We start from the raw sequence: 15406 nt of genomic DNA, 5'->3' as shown, positions 1-15406 counted from the left end.
GCTATAAAGGTCAACACAGCAAAGAATCAAGTGAGTTTTAAGGCATGAGATCACAAGAAAATGATAGTAAGTAAAATCATGATGGAAACCAGCTAAGATAACTGAGCTAACATAGACTGTAATAAATTAAAGATCCATATCCCCAAAGAATTGTGCTTGGTAATATAGGTGTCTTTGAGCGGTATAGCCGAGCCTTGGCGTACAGCTGAAACCCTTGGGCACTTTTGAGCATAACTGCATGCTCTTGACCAAGGAAACTGGATCCTGGAGCCTGGAGTTCTCTGTGTTCTTAGCTCACCCTGCTAATGCCCACTGGTCTTAAGTAAAATAGACTGGCAAATATTTAGAGTGAGCTTTATGTATCTTTGAGATTTTTCCTTCTCCACCATTGGTAAATAGCATAGTTCCTACGCCAGTCTGTAACCTTTAAGACGACTTCCCTTGTTAAACACACAGTCGTTTGCGTGGGCGTTTATGTCCTTTTATGCCCCCCCCACCCCCATTTCAGAAAGCTATTCTCACTTTCACCCCCATCAAATTACTTTCAGTATAGAGTTAGTACTTTCTCAATGATCTCACATGTGCAGTTTAGAAAGGACAGCACCAGGAGCCAAGGAATTAACAACTACACAGTTAACCTCCCTGGAAGCATGAATGAAATCGAAACATGCCTTTTCCATTGATATATGCAAATGTCACTGGTTATAAGTGCCAGGTAGAAATGTCAGAATGAAATACAGGTTGGCCGAGATGCTGTTCGAAACTATGGTTTTATCGATTGTTGAACTCATCCGTGTGTTATTTTTAGACCCTCAGAGACTCTGTACGGACCTTTGAAAATGAAACATATTGGAAATAAATGAGAACGTGCCACGTGCCCTGTTCTGTACAAAGCAGTGTTCTTAGTAATCAGCATATCCTGAGAGAGATGGAAGCCACTGAAAGGTGTTTGAGTATTGCACGTTAAGTTACATCAGGGCTGTCGCCACGATCCTCCCAGCTCAAAGATCTGGTCAGTGTTTCCTTCCCTATTTTCTTCAATCCATGTCCCATGTGGAGAACTTGGGAAGTCCTCGGGACAGCACGGTCATAGCCCGAGTCTCTCTCTTCTTTCTTTGTTTTTATGTCAAAGGGCAATGCGGGTTTTTTGCACTCTCCTCTGCGTCAGAGTTTAGCAGGAAGGAGGGACCGGGAGGAAGACACTGGTATGAGGAAATATATCGCTAGTGACACCAGGCATACTCCATCACAGCAGTGAAGGTTTGCTGAAACCCCACTGTTTGAATTTTGTTATTAATGTAAGAGTCAGCCAGCTGCTTGTTTAGTTGCTCTGTGTGTGTGTGTGTGTGTGTGTGTGTGTGTTTTCTGTAGCTATGTTTAAGATTGCCACAACTACTGCTATAAACTAATTCAATGCAAGTGAATTAATTCTCCAAATTCTCTTTGGTTGGTAGTATGACTTTATACCTAGTTCCCTCTTTTAACAAAGTGGTCTGAATGTCCTCCCTTACCGTTAGATATTCTCCACCAATACACGTTTTAGAATAGGATTTTCTTATGATTAGAGAGCATTCATTTATCCAATCAAATTTAAACTTCTAGCTATGATAAAAATTATTTTATGTCCCCTGGCAGTTGAAAGAGGCACATTTCCACCAGACACACTTCTGGAAGCTGAGCCTGAAGGCTACAGTATGCTCATCTATGTATTCTTTGCTTTTTATATAATTGTTATCCAGACATTTTTTTCCCTTCACTTATTTTACCATGAGGAATACTGAAGAGTGCATGTTTCATCCCATATAAAGGAATTAAAAATATCATCAACTTGACTCAAAAGAAATAGTGTCTACTGTGTCTCTGTTTGCATTTCTCATATTGCTTGTGAGGCTGGGCAACTTCTGCCTTTTGGGAATTGCCTATTAATGTTCTTTGCTTATTTTATTTTTCTGGTGCTTAGTTTCTTGCTACTTCTACTGACATTTAAAGACAACACCGGTAGGAATCTATTTGTTTATGGATTGTCTATGAGTATTTTCCTCTTTACCTTTCAACTTTTTCTCTCAATATATTTTCACTTGAGAAGTCTACTTTTGGTTTTTGTTTTTAAAAAAAACACTTTATCATTATCATATGTATGTTTGTATATATGATAGAAGGGCCCATGCATGCTGCAGTACATGTGTGGAGGTCATAGGACATTATTGTAGAGTTGGTTTTCTTTCCACTTCTATGTGGACTCAATTCATCAGGTGTGCATGCAAGCCCTGTTACGAGCCGAGTCACCCTCCGGCCCTCCTCTCTTTAAAGATGAACTGCATTAACAATAAGCATTGTTTTGTTTTGTTGAGATAGCTGTAGTCTGGCCATTGACTTGCTCGTTTCTTCCCTCTACTCCCCGAGTGCCACCACAGGCCACCATGCTGCGTGCTAAGTTGTATGTGGACTCATGAATGTAGAACATGGGACTGAACCACAGATCCCAGTGACTTCATCATTTGCACAGTTGGAACTTGGCAGGAATTGATGAGTGTCCTCCTCCTACTTCCTCCCCCTTGGGGTAGGAGGTGAATCTTTCCTGTCCCCTTTGCTTTTGTTGTTAATCTCAAGATTAGATACACTTTTTCTATCATTTTTAAAAATATATATTTTGTATTAAATCTTAACCCATATGGAATTTTTTTCTGGTATTAAAAAGTATACCAGTTTAACTGTGTATGACTTCCAGGTAGTTTTCTACTTATCCTGACAATGTTCTCTAAGTAATTTATTTTGCTTGTCAAGTTTTACCTTAAAGAATTAACACAAAATTTCATGTCTAGATTTTCTGTCTTTTTCATTTGCCTTTCATTGGATAGAATCCTATAGTGCGTTTAAATGTTTGAGGGTTTGACTTGCTCTTATCTCTTTTGACAATCTCTTGGCAGACAGTTTCTTTAATCACTTCCTGTCCAAGTGGTGTCACATTTCCCCACCAGCTTTACCTGATCCTAATCCATTTACAAGAGTGTAGATTGGGTAAGTGTTCTAACTCAGAAACTGGATCATATGACTTCTCTGTTTGTTGTATTAGTTCCAGCTATTTTAGTAATATATATATATTTGTGTCTGTGTGTGTGTGTGTTTGTGGCCACAAAGGCCAGAAGAGAGCATCAGATCCCTTGGAGCTGGAGCTATAGCTGGTTGTGAACTGCAGACCTTGGTGTATTAGCTACTTTCTTTGTTGTTGTTACTGAGACAAAATACCTGATAAAGGCATGTTTTTTAAAAAAAGATTTATTCTTGCTTACAGTTTACAAGTATCATCTATTATAGCAAGGAAGTTGTGGTAGCAGGAGCTGGCCACATCATAACAGTGGCAGGAATCAGAGGACAGCAGAAGCTTCTGCTCAGATGTTTTCTCTGTGATTGGACCACAGCCCATTGGATGGGGGAGCCCATGCTTAGGGAGGGTCTTCAGGTTTCAGCATCTTAAACTACATACACTGTGCATTTTCCAATTCCCATACTTTATCTTACTGGTGCCAGGCCTGTCTCTTCTTCAAGTGAGCTTCAAATAAACTTCCTTGACAATCCCTACCCATTACACAAGCCAAAAATGGTTACTTACTTTTCTGCAATAGTACTGCATGTAGCACTATTTTAAATATTTCCTATTCACTTAGTTCGTATGAGCTTTTAGAATGGTTACATGTAAATATTATGTTGCTTTTTAGGATATAAACTCTTTGAAGATGGGCTTTGTGTTTTTGATAATTGGAGACATTTTAAAATGAATAGACATAGAAAAGTGTGAATTTCAAACATACCATCATCCTCATCAAACTAGTAAGAAATGATAGGTATATGCGTTTTGAATGCATACACACAAAGGCTAACTCTTATTTATCCCCACTGATTCTTTATTATAACTAGGTTTCGCTAATTATGTTCTAGCTGTGACTCAGGGACTCCAAGATAAGAAACCTTGTCATAGTTAGAGACACAATGATCAACAGAATTGTACTGCAAAAGCTGAGGGACAAAGTGTCCTTTACAGGCTGAAGTTAAGAGGAAATGGTAGATCGAGTATGCTAGAGCTCAAAAGCCAAATCATGGGGGTTGGCTTGTTTTTTTAAAGAGCAATGCTTCAAAATAGCATTTTTAAAAAGAGGAGTAAAAAGAGATAAGAATGATCTACTCTCCCAGGAAGTCTTTAAAAAAGAGGTAAAAACTCATGCATACGTACACACAGAGAAAGAGAAAGTCTATTGCCAATATCACTGATGAAAGTATATGCAGAAGTTCTTCATAAAATACTATCAGATTGGATCCAATAGAACATCAGAAAGGTCAGTCAACATGTAAGATCATTCATAAGGATGCAAAGATTGTTCAACAAATGCAAATTAGTAAACCTAATACATCACAATGATAGAATAAGGAGTAAAACTCATCCATTACTTCAATGGGTGCAGAAAAAGATTTCTATAAAATTCATCACCTCTTTGTGACAAAAGCCTTCAAACAAATCAGGTATAGAGCAAGTGTGCCTCAACGTAACAAAGGCGGTGTATATCAGCTTTCAGTCAACATGACTTTGAAAGGAAAACTGACAGTATTACTTCTAAGACCAAAAACAAAAATGTTCACTCTACCTGCTCTTACTCATCATAACCTTGAAAGGTTTATCCAGACCAATTAGAGAAGAAGGCTAATTGAAAAACACACCAATGTGGGGAAAGGAAATGAATTTATTCCTGTTTCGCAGATGATATGTAAAGACTTCATCACAAGACTAGTAGAACTATTAAAAATTTCAATAGAGTTGCCAAATTAAAAAAAAAAACTCTTTGAAAACTGGTAGTAATTTACTATATCATTAACGGGACTTCTGAGAGTGAAATCAAGAAATCAATCCCACTTCCAAGAGCTACACACATTACCTTGGAATGAATCTAGCCATGAATCCATAAGACTTCTATAATAAAAGTTAGAATATGCTGATGAAAAAGGCTGAAGATATAAGAGTAAAGCAATCTCTTTCGTCAATTGGAATAATTAATATTGTTAAAAAATGACCATCCCACTCTAGATCAGTTTATAGGCTAAATGTAATTGCAATAAAAATTCCAATATCATTCTTTATAGAACTGGAAAAATAATTAAGATTCTTCTGGAAGCAGCCTGAATAGCCAAGCCACTTTGAATTAAAAAAAAAAAAAAAAAAAAAAAAAAAAAAAAAGCAAAGCTGGGTACAAGACAATACTGGATTTTTTCCTTTTTCTTTATTTTTCTCTTATACAATACATCCTGACCATAGCCTTCTCACTTTCCACTACTCCCAGTTCCTCTCCCTCTACTATTCCTAGTCCCCCTCCTCAGATCTACCGTTCCTCTGTTTCCCTTCAGAAAAAAAAAAAAAAAACAGGCCTCCCAGTGATATCAACTGAACAATAAGACTAGGCACAAATGCTCATATCAAGGCTGGGTGAGGTAACTCGGTAGGAGAAAAGGGGCCCAAGAGCAGGCAAAAGAGTCAGAGACATCCCCATTCCCACTGCGGAGGTCCTAGGGTAGACCCACGCAGGCTCTGTGACTGATGGGAGCATATGCAGAGAACCACACCCAAAGATTAGGCAGAGCTCAGGGAAACCCATCCCCACCCAGGGGCAGAAGGAGAAGGATTGTAGGAGCCAAAGGGGTTGGGATACCAGAACACAGCCCACAGAACCAACTAAGCAGGTCTCATAGAGGCACACAGACAATTCTTGCTTTTAACACCTTACAGAACCGTGTTAACCAGAATAGGATGGGACTGAAAGAGAAACAAATGGGGATCAATGGAGCAGAACAATAAACACAGAGGCAAACCCATGCTCCTAGAGGCAGCTGATTCTCAGAGAAGTTACAAAAACAGGCACTGGAGAAAAGACAGCCTCTTCTGCAAATGGTGTTGGTAAAGCTAGGTACCCTTTTTTCATTGTTGAGTGAAGAAAGGCCTCTATCTCACCTTGAATAAAATCAACTCAAAAATGGACCAAAGACCTAACTATAATACCAGAGCTATTAAGCCAGTAGGAGAAAACAAGCAGGGTATATTTCAAGACACTAGGAGAGAGAGAGAGAGAGAGAGAGAGAGAGAGAGTGTAAAGGTATGAAATGCACTGGAAACAAGCAAAAATAGAGTAGATTGCATTAAAATAAAAGGTATCTTTATAGATAACAAAACACCATGTGAAAACACAACCTATAGGGCAGCAATTTTCCAATTATTTTTCTGACATAGGATTAATAAAGGACTTCACAAAACAAAACAAAAAACCAAATCCTAACAACAATATCCCCAAACAATCCAATTAACATTGGGTATGGGATCTGAATAAGTGTCATTCCAAAGGAAGACAGACAAATGGACAATGAATACATTTTTAAAAAGCCACTTATATACAATTAGCCATTAGGGAAATTCAAAAGTATGATGTTGTATCATTTTATCCTAGTTAGAATAACTACCATCAAAACAACCTCAAACCCTAATGCTGATGAGGATGTGGAGAAAAAGGAAGGCTCTTATTGTATTGGTAGAGTATAGACTAGATCAACTGTTACGGAAAATAGGAAAATAGTGCGTATTCCTTAAAACACTAAAAATAGATGGATCATATGTTCCACTTGTCCCAATTCTGAATATATATCCAAAGGAAAGGAAGTCAGCACGCCAGTGGAATTCCTGCACACTCATCTTTTTTTAATTTATTTTTTAAATTTTTTATTATTAATTTATTCTTGTTACATCTCAATGGTTATCCCATCCCTTGTATCCTCCCATTCCTCCCTCCCTCCCCTTTTCCCCTTATTCCCCTCCCCTATGACTGTTCCTGAGGAGGATTACCTCCCCCTGTATATGCTCATAGGGTATCAAGTCTCTTCTAGGTAACCTGCTGTCCTTCCTCTGAGTGCCACCAGGTCTCCCCCTCCAGGGGACATGGTCAAATGTGAGGCACCAGAGTATGTGAGAAAGTCATATCCCACTCTCCACTCAAGTGTGGAGAATGTTCTGACCATTGGCTACTTATATCTGCATACTAGCCCAAGGGGCATGTCCCACCAAAGCCTTCACTTACCAGGAAACTGGGACAGAGGGGAGGACATCCTATTGGGACTCTAGATGAGAGAAGCATGGGAGAATGGCAAAGTAGAAGGATCCAGAGGATCCTAGAAACCTACAAGTAGAACATTATGATAGGCAGATTTGGGCCCAGGGGTCCCGCTCAAACTAAGGCACCAGCCAAGGACAATACAGGCGGTAAACTTTAAACTGCACACTTATCTTTATTGGAGCAGGACTCATAATAATCAAGACATAGAACTAGTCTACAGCAGAGGAAAAAAACGCGCACGTGCGCGCACACACACACACACACGGGTGGGGAGGAAGAAAGAGGAATATTATTCAGCTCTCAGAAAAATAAAATTCTATCTATTGCATCACAATTAAATGGAAATGGGAGGCATTGAATTAAGTGAAATAAGCCAGGCATAGAAAGACAAGTACTACTGACTTTCCAGAGTACTTCCACTGCTAGAGGTTGGGAAGGGTAGATGAAGGGTAGCTGGATTAGATCAGTGAACATGATACAAATGTGATGAAACAGTCCATTGAAACCTGATAGGCAGAATTAGTAAATGCTAATTTAAAAAGAAAAGATTTAAAACATAAGGACATTTAGTGCCACATTTTATTTATAGAGAAAGTAGGAAAGACAATATCTAATGTAAAGAGAATAGCAGAATATTCCACTATTTACTGAAAACCACTCCTTTTTTAGCTAGTTCCAGCTATCCTATAAATGCCTGATTTCAAACAGAAAAGAGAGACTGGCCCATAGATTTTTATCCTCAAGACAAAGCCAGTCTTTCTATGGAATAATTGAATGCGGGCTTCTTGAGTATAAAATATCTATGAGCAGGCTGGCCTGGAATCAAAAGCTTTAGTTTAATTTGTTTATGTGGGAGATGGTGAAGCAAAGAAAGGCTTTAAGTTTTCTAATGGAAGTAATAATAACTGAAGTTCTATAATGAATATCAAGATCTGAAAATAGCTTCAATTTTCAAATTCTCTCTGAACTTACAGCCACAGAGAGAGAATTAATATAAATGTAGAGTCACATAAAGAAAAGAATATTCAAGGGAGACAATGAATTGCAGTGATGAAGGTTATTAGTGGGTTATGGGGCAAGAGCCAGGAAGATTATATTAGGAGCATATGCAAGCCATGAACTCTTATTAAAACCATAAGCTGGCTGTTTAGCTGTTCCTGTGTCTGAAGTCAGATGTGAAGCAAGAAGGTTCCATTTATTGTTAAGACAGTGTACCAAGTGCTCTACCTTGCTTCTAAACATGTGTGAGTGATGGCTGCTGCCTGCAAGTAGGCAGTGGGCGATCAGATGCCAATTCAGAGGAGTTTGGAGTGAAGGGGTGTTTTCTGATTTCCTTTTGAAGACTGGGCTAGCAAAGATGAATTCTTGTGCTTATTCTTATCCATTGTGAAACACACCACAAGTTATTTTGAGTTTATCATTATTCATTTTTCAATACAAGTGCTGTTATTAAAGTGTAGGACTCTGTGTAGGAGGGAGCTTAGGGAGATAAATAAAAGCTGGCGGGCTTCTAAAATCTTTGTTGAAGATTAATGTCAGACTGTGATACAATCCGACTCTTACCTTTGTGTCTGGGCTATTAATGGATGCTTCTGTATAGTCTAACACTACAGGCAATCTCAGAACCAAGCTACAGCCATACTTCTTGACCCGGGTAGCCTGGTATTATTTAAGGTCAATGGGTGACTGCTGTCATTCTTAAGTTCTCACATTAGCATTTGTCTGGAGAAATTTCTAGAAGCCCCAGGAAGCTTTAATGCACAAATTATTAATAATCCACTGTATTGTGGTGGTCCACATCTTTAATCCCAGCACTTGGGAGGCAGAGGCAGGCAGATCACTGTGAGTTTGAGGCCAGTCTAGTGTACAAAGCAAAGACAGCCAAGGCTACACAGAGAAACCCTGTTACAAAAAAACAAACAAAGGAAAATCAACTATATTGAAAGATTCAGATGGATTCTCATACTAAACATACACACCTACATGCATGCCTGCACACACACACACACACACACACACACACACACACACACACATTCACATACTTATACATATAAACACACACCTATACACTCCTATAGACACAAACACGTATCCCTCCCACACGTATACAAACACACATACCTACACATACAAACACACACATCTACACACATGCACATACATGCATTCATATACACACAAACACACACACCTACATACATGCAACACATGTACACACATACACACCTACAACCACCTATACATACATGCCTATGCACACACCTACACACACACACACACACACACACACACAGAATCTAAGTAGCTACTTTGCCAATCTCTTCATAGTTTGATAATCCATCTAAACTACTGTCTGTGTAACAATTATTTCAGCTGTGTTCCATTCCTCTACCAGCCTTAGTGTGCTTCTTAGCTTTAGAGTCCTGATGCCCATAGAATAATCCATCAGGTTGTGTAAAATTGAAGATCTATATGTTCTTATCCTCCAAGATAATAAATATTATTCTGAGAAAATGTGCTAAGAAATTGCACTCCTCTTTTCCAAAATAATTGTATAATTTGTTCAACTTGAAATAAAATAAGATGACGGTAGTCCCCATTTAAAATATGCTAGGATTAAGTTTCTCAAAAAAATCTTGGAAGCAACCTGCCTTACGGACTCAAGAAAAAGAGGTTCAGTAGATACCCACCTGTTTGGCTAAAGCCTTAATGTGAATTTTCACAAAATATCTGAGTATAAATAGAAACTTTTACTTAGAAGAAAAGCAAGTGAAATTTATAAAATGTCTTTAAAAATTCTCCTGAAATTTATACATTTTTGAAGCAGGTATTTTTAGTAAAAGGAAAGGTCCTTTTTTTTAACATAAATTTTTTGGGTTTTTTGTAAATTTTACATCGTGAGCCTCAATCCCACTCACTTCCCAGGTCTTCAATATCTGCCCGCCACTCTTGTAACCTCCCCAAAAGAAAATAAAATTTAAAAATTAAAAACAAAACAAAACATCTCACCATGGAAGCTATAGTCTGTCACTATGTGTCCCCCTTCTGTCCAAACAGCTTTACTTACAAATGTTCATTGCAATGAGACGTTGGTGTGGTTTGAGGCCTCTGGCTTCTGCAATACCATCAATACTGTGCTTTCAGGGATTGTTTCTGTAATTCATTATGAGAAGACTTTTACTATATGCCTTTATGCTTTGTTAGCTGTCAAAAAGATATTTAGTGTGGAGTGACTCAGCAATCAGAGTTTTAAAAAAATATATTTTATTAATTTATTCATATTACATCTCAATTGTTATCCCCTCCCTTTTATCCTCTCATTCCTCCCTCCCTCCCTTCTACTTTCCCCTTACTCCCCTCCCCTATGACTGTGACTGAGGGGGACGTCCTCCCCCTGTATATGCTCATAGGGTACCAAGTCTCTTCTTGGTAGCCTGCTATCCTTCCTCTCAGTACCACCAGGCCTCCTCATCCAGGGGACGTGGTCAAATACAGGGCATCAGAGTTCCTGTGAAAGTCAGTCCCCACTCTCCTGTCCATTGGCTAGATCTGGGTAGGGGTTCAAAATTTACTGCATGTATTGTCCTTGGCTGGTGCCATAGTTTGAGCAGGACCCCTGGGCCCAGATCTGCCCCTCATAATGTTCTTCTTGTAGGTTTCTAGGGCCCTCTGGATCCTTCTATTTCTCCATTCTCCCGTGCTTCTCTCACCTAGAGCCCCAGTAGGATGTCCTCCCCTCTGTTCCACTTTCCTGGTAAATGAAGACTTTCATGGGACTCTGAGATTCCATCTTACACCCATCAGAATGGCTAAGATAAAAAAGTCAGTAGTTAGACATGAAAACCATGCAGCATGCCCTTCCAACAGTTGTTATTCAAAGGGACACCTCTGCCAGATGTGCTTGGGTTTCAAGTTCAAGTTCTCAGTCCTACAGATGGAGGCACTGCTTTAGCATTTCTTAGAAAACAATGACTACAAAAGTGTTTATGTAACCTAACCTAAGGGCAGATGTCCTGTTCGCTTTCCCTCCTCCATCATTAGCATATGTTTCTTCCCTTTCATGGTCCTATTTATAACTCATTATTTTTCTGCAAGTAGTTATTTGTCATCTTATTGCCTTTATTCAGTTTTTCATATTACTGGTTTCCTTCCAGGAGCAATGTCCCTCCATTTGACAGACAGACCCACCTTCCTCAACTAGGGATGCAGGACAACTCTTTTCTTTTATCTCGACTGCTTTCAGAATATTTAGGATCATTGCTGCTGCACTGAGACCTGGGGGCAGGGTCAAGAAATGGCTGGAACTAGGGAGGAGATGCAAGAGTGACTTTTGATTCTTCCATTAGTGACTATGAGGATAACTGGGTACACTACCTTTTGCATCTATTCAGTAAGATTATAATGCCACTGTTACAGATTATCATAAGGATCCAATGAATAATGTAAGACATCTAACAAGTATCTAGTGCATAGTAAATGCTCAACAGATGTAGCATGGTAATTATATATTGATAACAATCTGACTTAGCTGCTGAATACTTCGTTAAATGGGCACTTTGACGTGTTTTTTTTCTCTTCCTTGAAAAATTCTGCTTGCAGAGCATATGGATTACAGATGTTCCTGTGCAAGTAAAAGAAAATTGTGTCTCATCTAATTGAATATTAGGTTAAATTAGGTCACATATCATATCATATATCATATCATGTCATCTATGAAAGTCTATGAAAAATACCATACAAAAATATCTTGTAGTGCCAACTTTCACTATTATTTATAAATGAATACATCACGTTTTCTCTAAACCAAAGAACTCGTATTACCCCTGTCCTGTCCTGTAGGGAGGCACCCAACTTTCTGTGACTCAAATGGATTACAAGGCAAGCATGGTAATGCAGTGTTTATCAATGAGACTTCCAATTCTTATAGGCGTATGTATACTCCTGAACTGTTCTAGTCCTACCTGGCCTCTACTATGCCTGGTATCCTAATTCATTTAACATTTTTCATCTAGTAGGTCCCACAGGACCTTATCCTGAAAATATATAGCTAAAGACCCCTTCCAGTCACCCCCGGGCCGGGAGCGGGCTCCTGTTCCATGCCCCTGGCTACGGGGTCCAGCTCCCTAAACCACCAGTGCTTGGGGCTCAGGACCCCTCTAGGTGATTCGGATGGAGTCTGGGGGAGCCTTGGAGCCTCATAGACTTGTTTTGAACCCTAGCTTTGCCAATTACTAGTCTATGGCTTTGAGCCCAGGATAGTTAGGTGACTTGTTCAAGGTCACACATGAAAAATTGAAGCCAGGCACTCTGCCAAGAAGCAGACCCATATCCTTTCTGTTTGTTTCTGACACTGTCCTTGAACCACCTCATCGTCCTTATCTTGGGTCTGACAAGATGTACCAGGTCCCACTGACACTGGACCGATGGGATCCTAGTCCAGCTCCGCATCACTCTGGTGGCCCTGAGCACAGTCTGCTGTCCACTTGTTGCCTTCTTCTTCTGCATCCTGTGGTCCTTGCTCTTCCACTTTCAGGAGACAACGTCTACACACTGCGGGGTGCCCAATTACCTGCCATCAGTGAGCTCTGCCATTTGATGTGGAGGTTCCCCAGCATTATGTGTGTCGCTTTTGCATTGGCTCACACTCAGCACCCTACTTCTTGGCAGCCTTCGCCTATTGGAACTACTACCTCAGCTGTGCATCGCCATGTCCGGGTTACCGCCTTCTCTGCTGCCTCAACTTCAGTCTCAGCGTAGTGGAGAACCTCACACCCGCCTGAGTGATGATGTTTGTACCTTAGAATGAATGGTGCCTATTGAGATCATTTTATAATTCTATTTAATTATTGATCAGGGAGTAATGCACCAACAAAAATCCAAGTTCTATAGAGAACTATCTAATTAAAAATCTTACCTAGTAGCATAATTCTCCTTACAGGTGAAAGACCTTTTTGTATTCTTCATTATATATTTTACATTAAATGTTTCTACATTTATAATAAGGGTATGGACTGATAAATTCACAGTTAAAACGAAGATATTGTAGGTAAAAAATACATTTAATCCATTGAATGTATTCCACCAAACATCATAGTTTAGTCTAGCCTCTCTTTAAAAAAAAATTACCTGTGTGTGTGTGTATGTGTATGTGTGTGTGTGTGTGTGTGTGTGTGTGTGTGTGTGTGTGTGCAAACATGTGCCTATACAGGTGAATGAAGGCCAGAAGAGGCAGTGGGATCCCTTGAACCGTTAGTTACAGGCACTTTGTAGGATTCCTGTCTTGTTACATAAGTGCTGGGATCCAGACTCTGATGCTCATGCCTCTTGACTGCCTGCCCTGCTCTTGACTGCTCATCCCGCTCTCTTCTGAACCCTCTCTCTAGCCTCAGATAGTGCATGTATGTGAGTGGGTGGGTGAGAGTGCAGGTGGGCTTCTGGGAATTGAACTAGGGCTTTGTGTATTCATTCTCCCATTGAGCTGTGTCTCTAGCCACTTTTCCCTACCTCAACTATGATCAGAACACTTTTATTAACCTATAGCTGGGCAAAATTGTCAAGCATAGAGCTTATTTTATGACAAAGAGCTAAATAGATCACATGATTTATTGGATACCTGTATTAAATAAAATTAACCAAAACCCACCAATCAAAACATTGGGCAACATAGTCCACACACCCTGTGATCATGTTGCTTGGGAGCTATGTCACACTGCAGCTGCCCAGAGCTGGAAAAAGAGAACCATACTGCATATCCCTTGTCCGGAAAAGGTCAGACTCTAAATTTGGAGTCTTTTAATACTGACTATATATTGCTTTCATATCATCATAAATCAAAAAGTTATAAGGCAAACATTTCTAACCTGGGGACTATCTGCCTATCAAATCTTTCTTGTTCACAAGGTCAGAAAGCAAATGAAGTACATAAGCATACTTACCTATTAATTGTAAGAAATGTTTCCTCCTTAATTGTATATTTTGGAGTCTATACGCATTGGAATAAAAACAGTTTCCTCACTTGTGGGAACTATGGTGTTCAATTGTTTGAGATCACTGTAATTCATTTCATTGATCTGTGTTTGTGTTATTTGGTTTCTTTCCTTGTTGCTATGACCAGATATTACACAGACTCAGTCTAAAGGAGGAAGGGCTCCTCTTGGTTTACAGTTGAAAGGATAGCATCCATCGTGGCTAAGGAGACAAGCTGGGAGGAGCCAAGTGTCTACAGCCAGGAATTAGAGAGTGAGCAGGAAGTGGGACCCAGTTACGGCATCTCAAAGCCTGCCCTTAGTAATATGACTCTTCTAGCAAGATTCCATCTCCTAAAGGCTTAGGACCATAGCAATGGTTCTCCCCCTTTGCCAGGGCTTAAACAATCCTTTCCCAGGGGTTGCATAAGACCATCAGAAAGCACAGATACTTGTATTAGGATTCCTAACAGCAGCAAAATTAGCTCTGGAATAGTAACAAAAATAAATTTATGTTTGGGGGTCACCACAACATATAGAACTGTATCAAAAGGCCATAGCATTAGGAAGGTTGAGAACCATCGCTCTAGAACCTTCCAAAGCAGCTACACAGCTAGAAGTCAAGTTTTTAAATTCTTGAGGCCATGGAAACCTTTTGTATTCAAATCACAATGATCATACACTTTGCTATTATAAATAATGGTCTATGAACCTCTTCGGCCCTACCATTTGGTGTAAGTCGGGCTAAACGCATAATAGTGCAACTGCTGCTTCAAAAGACATATACATCTGCTGCTTAAATGTTGCCAAATTTCTCGCCACAGTGGCTGTGGTCCTCTTACAAATGATTGGGAGGGACAGTGACATTTTGATGTGTCTGCTTTTGTTGGGTCTACATTTTCCACAGTGGAGCTACAAAAAAAAAAAAAAAAAAAAAAAAATAGCTTTTAAAGCAGTCATTCTAAAACACTCTTTTAGATACCCAGGTTTAGTTTTTAGCACCACCTATAACTTTACCTCCAGGGACCTGAGGTCCTCTTCTTGCCACCATAGGCACCCACATACAAGTGGCATAAACATAAGTTTTTAAAACATCCAAAAAAATTCTTATGTTTATTCACAATCAGTATCTTCCCATTAAAGAAGCCAACTGTGATTTATACAAATTGGAATAATAATAATAATAATAATAATAATAATAATAATAATAATAATAATAATAATTTTGTTTTATTTTATTATTATTACCGATGCTGTGATTCACTTGCCCAGTATTGTAGCTGATGATAATTGTGA

General features: G+C 39.3%; 1 protein-coding gene and 1 pseudogene across 4 annotated transcripts in view; both read left to right on the top strand.

The window, feature by feature from the left end:
- Pde4d (phosphodiesterase 4D) overlaps positions 1 to 15406 on the top strand; it is a 1424262-nt gene that overhangs the window by 87888 nt on the left and 1320968 nt on the right. The window lies entirely within an intron of this gene.
- On the top strand, positions 12405 to 12925 carry LOC127212210 (post-GPI attachment to proteins factor 2-like; annotated as a pseudogene).

This window comes from Acomys russatus, chromosome 30 (genome assembly GCF_903995435.1).
Source record: "Acomys russatus chromosome 30, mAcoRus1.1, whole genome shotgun sequence".
In the NCBI taxonomy this organism is placed as follows: Eukaryota; Metazoa; Chordata; class Mammalia; order Rodentia; family Muridae; genus Acomys; species Acomys russatus.
The sequence above is the reverse complement of the archived record's forward strand: the minus strand, read 5'-3'. Positions and strand labels throughout refer to the sequence as shown.